The 17144-nt window shown below is 43.6% G+C and overlaps 1 long non-coding RNA gene across 1 annotated transcript in view; it reads left to right on the top strand.

Annotated features, from left to right (window-relative positions):
* The first annotated feature begins 10407 nt into the window (after positions 1-10407).
* Positions 10408-17144, top strand: part of LOC142830292 (uncharacterized) — a 31787-nt gene continuing 25050 nt past the window's right edge. Inside the window, exon 1 of the long non-coding RNA XR_012905444.1 lies at positions 10408-10525. This is a non-coding gene — a long non-coding RNA (uncharacterized LOC142830292). The remainder of the gene's footprint in view (positions 10526-17144) is intronic.

A 17144-nucleotide genomic window follows, 5' to 3' on the forward strand; every position in this document is an offset into this window, starting at 1 on the left:
AATTATGTAGGTGGACAGTGTCTTAATATAGATAAAGACCTTTGCAGCTGCTCTCATCCTAGGGCTCATGTTTAATATGCACTTTGTAATTAGCTTGGAAGTAAAGCCCCATTTTTGCAGTCAGTCCCTTTTCTGTCAGATCATTTTTAATCTGAGCTGAGTTCAGCTGTGAAGGGCTGATAAGCATTTTTGAAATCTCTGTACATGACAAACAGGACTTTAATCTCTTCTTCCAATTTCTAGTGCACTCATTACACAAATTCAACTCAAAAGAACCTTGATGCATTAAAATTATCCTTCTTCGATGTGATATGATTTCTTTTAATCTTTTCTAAAGCACATAGTTTGATTCTCAGATTCATATGTCACAAAAAATGGCTGTAGTAGATTTCTTGTCAAATATAATTTCTGTAAAACTATGATGATAAATTAAGTGTTTTTGTTTTAATGAGGATGCATGAAAGTTTCCTTGATTGTAAACTAATTTTCTGAGAATAACGACCATTAAATATCATATTTCCAAGAAATAAAACTCTAAGTATATCCCAAATGTCTGACTTTGCTTACTGATGTAAGCCTCCAGCCAATTAGCACCATTTTAAAAACCAGTTATGCAAGTATTAACCTGTTCCTCTCAGTAAACCAACATTGATTCTCCTCAGATAATTTTCTATATTTAAAATGGCAAATGGTTATTGGTAACATGCTTGAATTTTACTTTCATTGCATGCTAGGCTATTATTTCAGCATTGAAAATGAAAAAAAATGTGTGAAATAGCCGCAGGAAAGTGCTTCTAAATAATAAGCAAGGAAAAAAAATTCTACCTGCTGAGAAGAAAAGCACCCATGAAAGTGAGAGAATTTTTTAGAAGTTGAAACCAATTTAAATGCTTATTTGACATCTCCCAATCCTGTTTAAGATGAAATCACTTGTTAACAAGAAAGAAAGATCCAAACACATAGAGGTTCAGAAACATTCCAGAGGAATCCACAGATTATCTGATTAAAATAGCTGTTTACATGATTTTTTGTGTCATTGTAAAGAGTACCTGAGAAAAAAATTAAAATAATGTTATTTGTTAACAAAAAATGGTACTATTGCTCAATACTTGCATGCCTTGTGATATCAAACATGAATGAATTAAACCTTGTGAAGCAGAGATTCAGTATTATCTCCATTTTACAAATGAAGACACTGAGACAGGCCCAGTTATGTGACCTTGAATAAGTCCTATAACCTCTCTATCACAAAACTGGGAAAATAATTTCAATTTCCCTAATAGCTAGTCTTCGTCTATGACCAAGCATAATAGCATCCTTTCGCAGAAGATACTATCAAGTGCAGTACTTCATTTCTCACAACGTACATTTTCTCTTTCTCATGTAGAAAAGGAGATGACTAACATTTCAGGTGTCATAACACATAAGGCAATAACATCTGAATCATCAAATTAATGTACAAGTAATTTAAATGGGGAAAAAGTTATAACACAAAACCTTCATTAGAGGGTAAATCTCAAGGAGTCTGGTTCAGACAAGCACCCAGACTTTTGGATACTGTCTAGATCTGTAATACAGTAAAACTCCAGTGGTCTGGCATCCAATGGTCCGGCACTCCTGATGGTCCGGCACCATCTGGAACCCAGAAGTGCTCCAGGCAGCCAGACAATTGGAGCTGCTCTGCCCCCGGCTTCCCTGAGTCAGCCGCTGGTCAGTTTCAGAAGCGGCTGACTCAGGGAAGTCTGGGGCAGAGCAGCTGGGGTGCTGCCAGGTTGGGGAAGCCTGGGGCACAGCAACCTGGGAAATTCACACACCCCTGGGCGCCTCTGAGAGTCAATGCTTCCCCACTTGCAAGCACAGAGTCTGAGTGTAGGAAAGAAACATTTAATGATACAGAGAGAGAAGTCATATGGCATTAACTTGGGAAAATACCACAAATAGAGTTCATAGCCCAAACATGAGCTAAGCTCCTCCCCCCCAGCCAAGAATCACCCGAAGTCCCAAAGTCCGACACCCCAAAAGTCTCTGTCCCTGGGGTCAGTGCTGCCCAGAGTCCAAAAGTTCACCTGCAGGGTTTTAACTCCCAACCTGGGTAGAAATGGGGGCGAGGGGATAGATAGGGGCACCTTACGTGGTCCGAGGCCGATGACCCCACCTCTCCGTAGGGTTCTGCTGCAGTCTTTAACATGAGCCACTCCGCCATGCTCCACCAGCTGTCTCGTTCCACTCCACTGGACGCTCCGCTGGTCGCCTGCCGCCGCTCCTACCAGCTGTGCTGTGCCGCTGGTCGCCGCTCCTCACCTGCTGCCGCTCCTACCAGCCGCGCCGTGCTACTGGTCACCTGCCGCCACTCCTACCAGTCGTGCTGTGCCGCTGGTCACCGCTCCTCACCTGCCGCCTCTCCTACTAGCCGTGCTGTGCTGCTGGTCGCCGCTCCTCACTTGCTGCCGCTCTCTGTACCACTCTCCTACCAGGCACACCGTGCTGCCTGCTGCTTCTCCTCACCTGCCGCCACTCCTGCCAGCCGCACTACGCCGCTGGTTGCCGCTCCTTGCCTGTCACTGCTCCTACCGGCTGTGCCACACCGCTGGTCAGCTGCTGGTGGTTCCCACCAGCTACTCTGCTGGCTGCTGTCACTTTGCTGGCTGCAATGGGTCTGGCTCCCAGCCAAACCAGTGATTTAAGCTCTTAGTGATTTCAACTCTTTAGCCACCAGCTGGACTGGCAAAGGATTCCAGCTTCCACTGGACTAGCAAAAGGACTCCTCATGGAGTCTGCTTTCGGTTTGTCCTTAAAACAAATGGGGAAAGGGGCAGGTTGGGCCAGTCTTACAGCTCACACCTGGCAGGTGTGAAGCAGGCTGACTCAAGCCCTTTAGCCCTTCCCCTGAGCTCAGTCCACTCAACTATGGAAGGGGGAGGCTTGTTCCCTGGAGACCTCTTACAATGATGGCGTCTCTCCTGCAAGCACTGGTGGCATGTTTTACAGTTACCACATTTAGGGGTAGCATGAATTGTGACCCCCCACAACAGCCCCAAATTATTTACAATTCACCACATTCCATTCCAACACTGATCTTCCATCAGCCCTGGCTGAATTGGATTTACATAGCCACCTCCTATTCCCTCCCCCTCCTGGCATGAGCTGTATTTACATATCAACAGTTAACAGTTAATTATCTTGCAGAGCTAAACAATTGTAGTGGGCACACCCACGCCCAGGGCAGCTCGCTCCTTTTAGCTGGTTGATAGCAAGCAGCAGTTCAGCCCCTGCTTACATATACTTTTTTACGTTCTTAGATAAGTCTGAATATTATACGGAGGATGAGTGCTTGCAAGTCCAGGACTTCAATTTAGTAAAAATCTAGGAGAAATTAATATGAACACAATGTATTCCGAAAGTCAAGTCAAATATTACTTTGAGAAGAAGACATACTAAGAAATTCTTACAGTTTGGTGGATTAGGCAGATTATATTTTATCCAAAGTTTCTATTTACTAGAACCATGAAGTTCAAGCATTAAAAATATAACAAATAATCCGTTCATGATTAATAATTATAAGATCAGGAATGAAAAAGAATACAGAAAGAAAATAGAAATAGATTCTTAAGCTAGAAAATTTTTTAGTGATTTTTCAATTATAAGTTAAATTAGTAAGCCAGAAGGAAAGAGGATCTCATTTCTTGAAGCAATAATTTTACTAGATGATTATTTTGTTCCTTAAGAAACCCTTTAAGAGATCATAATAATATGTGAGATAACACAATTGTCTTTACAGCAAGTATTCAAAAAGCAACCAGAATGGTCATTTTTCCTAATGCTATAGTGGTTCTCCCAAACTTCTTCCACTCAGTTCTCCAAGAACTGTACAATTCTGTTTTTGTCACTCAAGTTTCTTTATCTGAGAAACTGCAGAATTATGGTGAGTTGAACACTATATTGTTATATTGCATATATAATCTCACAGCAAAATGATTGACTAAGTAAGCATTCAACAAATGGTTTAATACATAATAAAAGCATCCTTACTCGTACATGTGGTGTGTCTATAAACAATGGATTTACTACTGTGGCTCTTGTGGATAATGCTAATTGCTACTTTGACTCCTGAACCACTGAGGTGTGAGTATCACTATTATATGTTTTGATTATTTTGTAGGAACCAATCCTTGTACAGCATGATATGTCCATGCACCACTTACTTTTTACCTTATCTCACATTACAGCATAACTTTGGTGTTCCTCCTTATCTTAGCCATTGTAGACTTTGTTTCTTAGTTTAGGGTACATCTATGCAGCAGGGTCAAAGTTGAATTAAGCTACACAACCTTAGCTACATCAATTGTGTAGGTTAAGTCGAAATAGCTTAACTCGGCTTTTGGTGCTGTCTACACAGCAGAAAGTGAAAGGAAGAACACTCTTCCTTCAACTTCCCTTACTCCTCATGAAATGAGGGTTACAGGAGTCAGAGTAAAAAGTCCTCCAGCTCGACAGTTTTTTGAAATAAAGGCTTGTAGTGCAGACACACTTTGTTATTCAGAACAATGTCAGTTATTCTGAAATAAAGCTGCTGTGTAGACGTACCCTTATAGACTCATTCTCCTACATCAGTTAGTACAGACATTCTGTTTCCAGCCTCCTGATCTATTTACCTCCCTAGTCCTGTCTGTCAAGAAATGAAACCTTGCCCATGTCTAATTACTCATGTCAAGTTAAGCCTACCTTCCACTGCTTTTGTTTTTTGATTAGCATTCATTTCATTTGCATCATAGTCCTGTTTCTGTGTTTTTCTGTAAGTTCACTAGCAGTGTTTTATAAAGCCATAGTAGTTGTAATAATTTGAAAACACCATCAAATTAGGCTCAGTACAAAGTGGGAGTGCAAGCTCATCTTGCCAAATAGCCAACCAGGGTCCTATTCTATATTATCAGCTTCCTCTGCCTTTTAAAGCTTCCTTTTGTAATTTTAACTTTGCTTTTACTGTAATTACTATAAAATTTGCTTCGATGTATAAATAATTTCTGTTTATTACCACAGGAAATGTAAGTGTGAAACAATGTAGGAAAATTCAAATAACACTCCATGGGCCCATACCAGAAATTATCCTCTTCAGCTCCCTCGAGTAAGCCAACATGCCTGCAACTCTATGGGTAAGCCATTACTCCTGCACATGTACATGTCCCCCAGGTGCAAAGAGCAATGCAATATAGGAGCTTTACAGACCTTGCATTGGCTTGCTATGCTATTTCAGATGGAAAAACAAACTTTTTTTCAAAGCATAAGGATTGTAGTGCTTTCCATTACTTTCACTGATAATACCCCGGATGGAGGTTTTTGTTTTATTTTAGTTTTTTCTCCACAGATTTCATGGTACTGGACCCTAGTTAGTTGTTTGCTTGTTCCATATCACTTAAGGCTGCTTTTACTTTGTATTGAATGTGTAGCATGTTGGGGATACATGTGATTTACTGACTTAGGGTCAGCAAGCATCCTGACTTAGGGTATGTCAGAACATATTGACTTAGGGTATGTCTAGACTACAGGATTTTGTCAACAGAAGTTTTAACGACAGATTCTGTCAACAAAACTTCTGTCTACAAAGAGTGTCTAGACTGCATCAAGCAGATAGACAAAGCCATTCACTTTGTCGACAAAGAGCATCCAGACTGCCGGACACTCTGTCGACAGAAGAAGGCACCCGGAACTGCTTCTGCCAGGTCATAGGGGCAGAATGTACTTCCTGGTGCTGCTGCCTGCCCTTTGCAGAGACGCGTGCTAAAAGGGACCCCCCTGACCAGCTGCTGCAGCTGCCTTGCTTACCTCCTAGATGGACAGCAAAGGTTCCTGGGACACCACAGCAGTTTGAGTGGTTGTTGGTTTTTTTGGAAGGTTTTTCTGATCCCTTTGCCATGGAGCCAGAGCTGCCCCTGGGCAGGTGCTAGCCCCACTCCACGGTGCTTCAAATGCTGCTGCAACTGCATGAGACTTTCATGCTGTTAATGCCCGGTCTGGATCTTGCACCCAGGCTGGAGCCCCTCCTTCAGGATGCAGCAGCACTGTTCCTGCCTCTGAACTTTTTCCATGAGAGGCGATTTTGGAGGCTGGAGACAAGTACAGACTGGTGGGACCAGCTCGTAATGGAGCAGTGGGATGACCAGGCATGATCCGAAACTTCAGGATGCAGAAGTCCACCTTCCAGGAGCTCTGTAATTGGCTTGCCCCCACCCTGCAATGACAGGACACCCACCTGCACCCTGCCATCCTGCTGGAGAAGAGGGTAGCTATTGCCCTCTGGAAGCTGGCCACTCCTGACAGCTACTGTCAGTGGGATACCAGTTTGGTGTGGGGAGATCTACTGTTGGCGCCGTGTTGATGGAGGTAAGTCCCTTGGGGGGACGGGGACAGTCCATGAGGGGTAGGGGGACTCTACCAGGAGAGGGCGGGGGTAGGGGCAATGGAGGGTAGATGGTGAAGGGTTCCTGGCCTCACTCCACTGTACTGCTGGGAGCAATCACCGCGGGAGCGGGGGGACCTCCCAAAGACTTGGGCAACCCCTCTCACTTCATATTGTGTGTGTTTGTATGTGTCTATTTCTGCAGGTGGTGAGGGCCATCAACTCAGAGCCGCTGAGCCGGATTGTCCACCTCGGAGACCTAGACACCATCATGGCCGGTTTTGCAGGGCTGGGATTCCCAAACTGTAGAGGAGCACTTGATGGAACTCACATTCCCATCGTGTACCGCCTCTTTGAGCAGCCTGGTATATTAACAGAAAAGGGTACTTCTCCATTGTGCTGCAAGCCCTATTTGACCACCGTGGACTATTTACGGACATTTGTGTGGAGTGGTTGGGCTGGGCACATGATGCTCGGATCTTCCGCAATTTGCATCTTTATCAAAGGCTGCGGGCTGGAACCTTCTTCCCCCAGCAAACCTTTGCTGTTGGGGATGTGGAGATGCCAGTCTGCATTGTGGCCAATGCGGTGAACCCTCTCATGCCCTGGCTCATGAAGCCATACAAGGGCATCTGACACCAAGCAGGGAAGTCTTTAACGCACTCCTGACATGAGCATGTTTACAAGTTGAATGCGCGTTTGGCCGGCTGAAGGGGAGATTTAGGTATCTGTTCACTCGCCCCCCCGTCCTAAAACCTTCCCTCCCACAATCCATCCCTGCATCGGCCTCTGAACAGTTAAGACACACACATCATGTTAAATATGAAAAATATAATGTTTATTAACAAGTAACATTAGAATTTAGAACTGTTATAAAAATAGAATTGTTCAACAACTGTTAAAAATAAACTTTTTTGAAATATTAACCTGTGTTTATAACTGGGTAGGAGGGGGGAATGTCATCCTGGAGGGAGGGAGGGAGGGAGGGAGGGAGGGCAGACAGCTTAAGGGTAATGGTGGTATTGCCTGGGCTGCAAGGCTTTGCCACCTCTTGTCCATGGACCCTGCCATCCTCGGGCTCGAGTCAGGGCTGCAGATGGCTCTGCTCTAGCAGGGAGGGAGTGGGGGTAGGGCTGGAGGCATGGCAGGGGCTGAGGGAGAGGAAGGAGAGTCAGAGGGGGCTGGAGCTGGATGGGCAGGAGGAGTCCCCATGGGGGAGAGGACCTGGCACAGCCAGGGCCTCCTGGACGGTGGCACACATTGTTCTCCACTGCAGTAGGAATCGTCGAGCAGGTGATTATGCCAGCGAGCCTCCTCCCTGGTTCTTTTGGCCATGGTCTCCTCAATTTTCTCCATCGCCGCCATGTACCTCCACAAGAGGTCATTATAGGCCCTCCAATGCCTGAAGGTGCTGTGGGACTGGATGGGTGGTGGTACTGGTGTTGCCCGGTGGTCAGCAGCAGCAGCTCCGGCTATGGAGGAGAAGAGGGAGAACCGATCAGTGTTAGGAGTTCACACACAAGTCCTTACAACAAGGGATGGGAATGTTGTTACTGTAAGGCCACGTCTAACCCTGCCAGCCACCTCGGCTGCACAGGGGGCCCATTGTGGCTGGGGCAATGTCCACCTCCACCCCCTACATCCTTCCTCCCTCCACCATGGCTGTCCAGGCCAGATAAGTGTGCAGCCACAGTGGGACAGGGGTCTGCAGCACCTTGGGTCTCTCATGGCCCCCACCCACATACCCACTACCTGCCCGCCTGCTTGCACACGCACAGAGAGATGCAAGCTGTCCAGGAGGACCAAGACGTGCATATTGCTCTGCATCCTCTCTGCTTCCACCTCCCCCATTCTGTGTCTGTAACCCTGACTGCACTCACCTGATGTTCCTTTGCCAGCATCAGAAGATGCCTGCGAGGTTTCCTGGGTCTTTGGGACAGGCTGCAGGGTCAGGGTGTCCTCCATATCCTCCTCCTCTTCCTCCTCCTCCTCCTCCACATCTTCCCTGGGGACCTCCTGGCAGCCCTGCTGCACCGGTGTGTGCAACCCTGTCTGCATGAGTACCAGTGCACACATAGGTTCCTGGCCTCCCAGGATGAGGTCCAGTTAATTATAATAGGCGCAGTGCACCAGGGCTGCACCTGATGCTGAGCTCTGCTCTCGGGCCTTCACGTAGCCCTGCCGAAGCTCTTTAACTTTGGCCCGGACCTGTTGTAGTGTCCTGAGGTGGTGCCCTTTATCAGCCATCCCCTGAGCCATGTGGCCGTAGATGTTGGCATTCCTGTGCCAGGTGTGCAGGGCCTGGACTGCTTCCCCCTCCCCACACAGTTCAAGCAGTGTCAGGACCTCTGGCCCTGACCAGATTGGGGCTCTCTTTTTCTCTCATGAGGGAACCTGGGCTGGCTCCCTTGAAGGTCCTTGGGAGCCTCGTGGCTCTGGAGCTACACACATGGTCACGTGCAAGTGAAGCTGGGACAGCCGTGTGCTGACTGTGTTGGTCTGTGGCCAGCTTTCTGTCAGAATGCCTGCCAGGGGTGTCTGTGCCTTTAAAACATGGCCAAAGACAGGAAAAAGAGGTTTTCCCTGAAAAAGGACTGTCCAGCAGGGGGTTTCCTTGGAGGTCTTTTTCTGTTGACAAAAGAAACCCCGACGTCCAGACTGCCCTTTTTGTCGACAGAACTAGTCGACAAAGGCGTTATGCCTCGTAAAATGAGGTTTACCGGTGTTGACAAAACCGCCGCGTTCTGTCTACTTACTGTCAACAGAACGCGACAGTAGTATAGACACAGGTATAGTTTTATCGACAAAAGCCTACCTTTGTCAACAAAACCATGTAGTCTAGACACACCCTTAGTTATGCACACCTTTAAAGGCAAAGGCAACATTTATGTATTTGGTTAACAAATCATCATTAATGAGTCCTTAGTTTTACTCATTCAGTGGAGGAAGGCTGAAAAAGCTATATACAAGCTATTCATCTTGTATACAGGCAGTCCCCGGGTTACGTACAAGATAGGGACTGTAGGTTTGTTCTTAAGTTGAATTTGTATGTAAGTCGGAACTGGTACATATTGTAGGGGAAACTCTAGCCAAACATTTCTCCAGAGCTCAGTTTTATTCTCCCACACCTCACTTCCCTCAGTCCTTTATTCTCAAGCTGAGGTGTCTGCTGAGAAAAGCCACTCTGCGTCTCCCTGGTCTGCTGGGGAGGGGGAGGGCGCTAGCTTCGCGTCTTCCTGGTCTGCTGGGGGGAAGCAGCTAGTGCAGGGTTGCCTCACCCCGTTTGTAAGTAGGGATCTGATGTAAGTCGAATCCATGTAACCCGGGGACTGCCTGTATTTCATAATATTTTGGAATCCAGTTTTCAGGATACATAACAATTTGAATAAAATAGCTCCTACATTCAGGATTTTGGAATGAAAATATGCCTTCTTATCAGCTCTGAGAGCAAGTTCAACAAAAGTCTTGGTGGGTGAAATTGGTGAAATCATTAGAAATAAAAATAGGTTAAAATAAACTATTTTAATGTAAAAATTAGAACATTTGTAGATAAAGTTAGCTTCTTGTAAGGAAAGTACACAGACAATTATTGTACTGGTTCAGGGTATTCTATATATAATTTGAAAATTAAGCATGCACTGCTCACCAAACTTAAATACCTTCTAGACTATGAAGAATTGCAGATAGATTATCACTATCGTTCTAAAAGTAATTTCCTTTAGAATTTCAATATGGTTTCAGATCTGACCCATAACCTTGCTATCACAAAGTACTAATGAGCTCCATACGGGCAAAATATCATGATTTTTTTGGTGACTTGACAGAGTGTTATTAATTTATAAGGAGTAATTCAGTTACCAGATCTAATTTATTTCCCATTTATTTATTCCAAATATACTTCACCCAGCTGCTCTTTGCATATTACTAGTTAAATAAGACATTTTCTTAGGGGCTCATTCATTCTGCAAGATACAGTTGTGAAAAAGGGATTAAAATCTGTGAGTTTTATTTCAGATTTAGTTTGGAATTTTCCCCTCAGATGTGGGAAGGCAGAAGAGGATATTTGCTTCCCCCTCAATGGCAGAAGTCAGTTTTGCCTCCTAGACCTGGGTGTATCCCAAATCCATTAAGGTAAGAGCCTTCTGCATGGGTCCTATCTGCTTTGCATAGATGACCAATATCCCCATTCTCTGAGGTTTTTTCCAACATGGGCCACATGTTGGAAAAGCCTCTTTCAGAAGAAAAGTGGAAAAAGATACTCAAGTTGCGGTTCGCTATTTGCGTATCTTTTTCTGACTTTTCTTTGTAGTGTAGACAGCCTGAGTCACAGCACTCTCTGAACAATTACAACCTCTGCATGTGTCATGGTGCCAGAGATACTCCTGTCAGAATCCACCAGTAGGATTCTTGGCATAGTAGGGAATCCTGCCTACATCTACAGAATCTGTTTGCAGTAACTTGCTCCTGTTTTCTCACCCAGAGTTGGAGAAGTCTGGGAAAGCTCTTTTTGTTCTCTACTTGTTCTGTCTGTGGTCAGAAGACTTGTCTTTAGGGCTGTCACACTATCGTTTTTATTACTAATAAATTCACAATGTACATACATCACATGTATTGGTGGTGGAAATTAGTAGCATACATACCTATGTGGAACATCGAGCACTGGATGTTAATGTTCATGTGGCGTATGCCATGATCTTGATTTTCCTCTGTGCTTTTAAAAGATTTTTTTAAATGTCACTCCCCTCTCTTCTCTCTAATCCTCTGCTTAGAAATACAAAGGCTTTCAGGTTCTTTTAGAAAAAAGTAAAGCATTCACCATATCCTGCAGTCAATAAAGCTATTAGATCAATGACAACACACATCTGCATACAAGAATTTGTGCTTTGAGCAACACATGGACAAGAGAGAAATTTCTGTCAAAGTTCATCCCCAGCTAGTAATTCATTTCCCCTTATTTCTTACAAAGACTGTGTGTATGATGTTATAGATACACCAGTAATACTGCATTTTAACTAAATTATAGTTGTTGTTATTAATAGTCATAATAGTGCCTCTTTGCCTCTGATTACTATAATTGGTTGAACATCATCACGGGGTGGGAACATAGCTAAAACTTTGTCTGGTTTCCCTTTTTATCATCTGAACTCATTGGTTATGTCTACAATGCCATTATTCCTGAAAATAGTTGGCGTAACGACATTGCTCAAGAGGGTTTTTCTTGCGCAAGAAGGGGCAGTGTAGACAGCTCCTTCTGGTGCAAGAGCTTCTTCTGCAAAAATGGCAGCTCTTCAGGTATGCAAATGAGGCTTGGCAATATTCCACACTTAGCCTCATTTGCATATTTCTCACGCAAGAAGGTGCAAGTGTAGACATAGCCATTGAGTCTTAAAATATGCCAGAAGGCTTCCACAGGTGGGAACTCCCTGGTCTGGCACCATCGGGATCTGAGTAATCCTGATCCATGTGATAGGCTTTGCTGCTGGCCGGGGCAGCACTCCCTGCTGCCATCCCCTCTGCCTCTAGTCCCTCGCCATGCCAGATCCAGCGTTTGGCCCCACTACCTCAAGCCATGGTGGAGCTGTGCGTCCTACCACCACCCACCCCTAGGCAGGGATGTGCCCTGCATGACACTGGCCTGGGTTGTGTGCCCAGCCACTGGCCCCACTGCAGTCCCCACCACCAGTTCCAGCCAGGGTTGTGCTTCCCACCATGCTAGCTCTGCTGGGGCTGCACTTCACACCACCAGCCCAGGCCAGGCTATGCTTGGCCAGCTGGGACTCTCTGGTCCAGAAATATCCATGGTCTTTCTAGACCACGTATGTTGCCAGACCAGAGAGTCTGGGATTTTAGAGTAGGAAGAGGGTACAAGTTACGAGGTTGTGAGTTATGCTGTGTCTAGATAGCACCTTTCTGTCTTCTACACAGCACCCTTTGTTGCATAGCTTAGTCCTAGTCTAGGTTGAAAGAGCTTATTTTGAACTAGACAGAGTCACATTTCAAAATAAGGCACTATTTCGACAAATCCCTTAACCCTTGTGGAACGAAGGTTACTGAGATGCTGGAATAGCGTGCCTGCTATTTCAGGAAATAACGGGATTGCTTAAAGATGTGGCGTTGCTATTTCGGGATACTTTCAGTATCCTCAAATAGCGCCACAGTCTAGATGCACCCTTATGTGGTTTGTGTGGAGGAATAGGAATAAGAAAGGGAACAGGCAGAAATGAGAACAGAGACAGAAGGTTTGGAGTTGCTCTGAATCTTGAAGATGAGGACCAGATCTTAAACATGATGTGAACAAGAAACAGAAGGTTATGAGAAAAATTGTACATGAGTGTTCCATGGACAGGGTGAAAGGAGAGATATCCACTCTGTTTTGAACAGACTGAAGTGGAATAAGATCAGCTGGAGGGCCAGAGATGAGAGGGAGGTTTTATAGTATCAAGGCAGGCAGTGACCAGGGATTTGCCATGCAGCATAGAGAAGGTCAGGTTTTAGATGTACTGTAAAAGAACTATCAAATTTTGACAACTGTGTAGATTTGGAGGGAGAAGAAGAACTATGTTTCAGGATTTTGATTTCTGTTCATTCCTTGTGAAAAAGTTCCTGTTATCAGCATGCACTTGAAAGATACACATGTAAATCTTATGCAAAATCAGTTTCAGCCATTCGGATTTGCAGCCAACCTTTAAAAAATGCAGACTGTAGATTCAAATGAAAACTATACAAATAAATATTCTGGAAACAAAGAAAATCATTTGTATTCTGGAAAACCAATCTTCCTGTGGAATGGAGGACAGTGGGCTATTTTGAAATACGACTATTTTCTCAATTAATTAACAGTCATTTTTGATTAAATGAGAATACATACAATTGCTTTTTCATAAGAAAGGAGCCTTTGTACTAGGTAAATACTTAGGGAGGACTTGATTCTGCCACTCTTACTCACATTAAGTATTCCCAATAGATAAGTGAGTGGGACAAATATCTGGCACAATCATTCTTGCATATATGATGGTGAAAATTAAAATAAATATACTTGAGATTATGAAAACTGTGAGCCATCACGTAAAGATCAGGAAAGGAAAACAGCATGTCCAAGTAAAAAATAAACTACTTTGGGGCAGGCATGCAAAAGGGAGGGCAGTCATAACTATTATGGGTGGGGATCACAGGGCTGATAGACTAGATATAATGCATTACTGGTAGGGCCAAAGCAGAACCTATTGTCAATATGGGCCAGCACTAGGGGAAAAATGCATGGTACCATGTTTTAAAGTGTAACACTACCTCCCCAGCTCTCTGACAGCAATTCTGTTAGCTTCTTTCTTCTATAGCTAGACTACCTCCCACTTCCACTGGGTTGGGGGGCTCACAAAGTGCTGTGGAGGTGCTCACTATCATAATGATCAGGCTCAGTCACTGAATTTCTGACCTCTTCTAAGTGTCTCTGGCTGTGACTAGACTACACTTCTTCTGGAACCACAATTTGCGTATCTTTTTCTGCTTCTTTTTTCAGAAGAGGCTTTTCCAACATTTGGCCAGTCTACACTTGACCAAATGTCGGAAGAAAACCCTATTTCAGAACATCCCTTCTTCCTCGTAAAACAAGGTTCTGATACCTCTGGTATACCGGAAAAACTCTGCAGTCTAGATGTACCCTCTGATTTGCCTTAGCAGTTCTGACTTATGTCCAGCCTCTGAAATAGCATTCGTTCCAATGCAATGACAGTGGTAACCTGTGACAAAAGAGCCTCCTAATGAAAAAGCATTTATTTAGAACAAAAGAAATTCAGAGAAGAAAAACTAACTTAAAAACTAGATCAGCTTAGCAGGTGTTTAGCTTTCTTCCACATGGGGATCATCATATGCCCAGCTTCCCATACACTCTTCTGAAAAGCCTTTCTTTGTGTCAGCTGTCTGCTTCTCAAAGAGCACTGACAGCTCTCTGGAGACACTTCTGGCAACTCACCTTCCTTGGCAGGAAACAAGCCAATGTTTACAGCCCTTTGATATTGTAACTCTCAGTTTTGGCTAAATAAGGTTTCTAATTGGTAGCAATAAAAGATCGTATCTTTGAAGTTATCAGCCTAATCCATTGTCTTTCAGGTATTCACTGGGGTTTTCTTTAATCTATGAAGCCATTGTGTGGCCTGCATGTACAGACCTTGTTGAATCTGAGCATTATAGGCATCTAATTACACCACCCCCTATATGTTAGATCAGTATAGTCACACAGAAAATTCTAATAAATCAATGTTCAGTAGCTCCCCTGTACTGACTAGTCATCTACAGTGTTCATAAAATTTTCTCTGTATTCAGAACATTATTGCATATCAACTCTATGGGTTTCTTACTCACTGATATCAAACCTAGTGAGTTCTTAAAAATATAAGTCACAGAGGGGTAGCTGTGTTACTCTGTAACTTTAAAAACACGGTGGCACCTTAGAGGCTAACAAATATATTGTATCATGAGCTTTTGTGGGTAAAACCCACTTCATCACATGAGCTCATCTGATGAAGTGGGTTTTACCCAGGAAAGCTCATGATACTATATATTTGTTAGTCTTTAAGGTGCTACATGATTACTTCAAAATATAAATATAACTCTCACACATACCTTGGGTATAATAGCATAGCTTTCCAACTGTATCAATACTCTACTGAACATGTATTGTAGATTTACATCTCTACATGACTTGCAAAATTGCCATTTACCAGCAAAGACACAAAAGCCTACTTGTGTGCCTTTTCCATAATGATAGTGATGTGTTATGGCTGTTGTCACCAGGTGGCACTGTTAGTTATTGTCTTTCAAGTTCATGCAAGTGAGATTTTAGTTTTGGGAGAAATGCTTGAGCTTTTTAATGCAGCATTCTGGATAGAGGAAGCTATGAACAAGGAGAGTTTGCTTTCTGCCTTGGAATTTGATTCTTAGTCAGAGCTGCTTCCTGGGAACTGGGAATTTGTGTAATTTGTACTAATCATTTCTATTACCATTGCACCTAGGAGCCCAACTCATGGATCGGTGACCCACTGTGCTAGGTGCTGTACAAACACAGAACAAAAAGACACTTCCTGCTCCCATGAACTTGCATTAGCACCTTATTTCAGTAATCTCAGCCTATCTGTATGATGTTTGTGTCCAGCTCTGTTCCAGAACTGGTATATGTCTTTAAATAGAAAAGTTACATTTAGAATATATCCATTGTTGACAACTCCTGTACTGGGAAGCCAGCCTGTAAAGCCTTGACATCTGCGCTGATCAGTAGATGTGTGATGTGGTATTAGAATTCGGGCATCAATGTTAGAAGAAGGAACAATAATTCGCTTCACCATCAAAAGATTACTTTTTCTGTATAAGTAGCACTTTGCATGGCAATACTCCCTATAGCGTCATTTCTAATGCTGAAATGGTGCTTAGGTCTTACTTCCAGTTGGCATAACGTCAGCTATAACTAAAGCAATTGACTAGGACAACAGTCTAGCTATTATCAGGAATCTTTTTTATAAAACAGACATCACTTACAAATCTACAGGATTTTTTGTCCCCTAATTCCGCAGCACCATTCCACTAATCTCAGCAGCCTCTGATGAAGAGTCGATCAAGTTGCACATCGATGCTCTCATTAAATAGGCAGAAATGAAAATAGTCATTGATTTTTATTGGGTGAGTTGAGTATTTTTCCTGACACAGCTGCAAATCAGCAGAATAACAGGCAAAAGAAGTGACTCCTTAGTCACTTCTGGGAGTAGTGAATTACGGGAATGATAATTGTTTGAATCAGAATGCCCTCAGGGTTAATTATCCAGGCTCCACTCAGTACAAAGAGGAAAGAGAAACCACATCAGGTAATGTAACATTCGATGGTATTATTGTCTCTGCCCTTACCTCACTGGCTGACAAGCGCCTGTTTCATATACTACCCACTGTTCCCTGAAATTTAAATTAATTTTTGGTGGTGGGGCTTGCATAGGTTTCAGATGTATTCACCTCTTTGGTGCCTCCTGGTCTAAATTTTCCTCCTTACGTTTTTTGTTGCAATAGTTATTGTTACATTCAAAAATCTCCACTGTCTTCCAAGAACTTCCAAGAATGATAAGGGGGGAAAGAATTGCTGTGAAAGCTTTGTTGATCCCAGGATATTAGATGGTCAAGGTGGGTGAGGTAATGTATTTTATTGGACCATCTTCTGTTGGTGAGAGAGACACATTTTCACATTTACACAGAGCTTTTCTCCAAGTTGAGAAAACATCTCTCTCTCCAGGTTGATCCAATAAGAGAGATTATCTCACCCGTCTTGTCTCTCAAAGAAAAGAAGCGTTCATTTATACTTTCCTCTGGGTCCCCAGACTATTAAAAAAAAGGGAATCTCTGAAATAGTTCGCCACATATATATAACATTTTATTCCACTGCAATTGTGAGTTACACCTGAGATGACAATCAATACTCTCCCTCTTAACCTTACTATAATGACAGCCAACTTTGAGGACCTGTGAAACATGCAGCCAAGTTGAGGGGCCCTGCAGGATTTTCCTTACTCTAGGAGCTTTCATTTATGTCTTTTTATTCTGGACTATTTTTATTTTAAATGGAAGCCAACAACAAAGAAAGAACAAATGACTCTGACAGAGCACAGTGAAAGGTTCTTCCTGAACAGTGAAATGTTCTCTATTGTGAATTGTATCACGGTACTGCTCCTCAACTAGACAAGCAGGGAGATTCCTTGGATGAAGAAGGCCTATGAAG

Source organism: Pelodiscus sinensis, chromosome 7 (genome assembly GCF_049634645.1).
Source record: "Pelodiscus sinensis isolate JC-2024 chromosome 7, ASM4963464v1, whole genome shotgun sequence".
Lineage (NCBI taxonomy): Eukaryota > Metazoa > Chordata > Testudines > Trionychidae > Pelodiscus > Pelodiscus sinensis.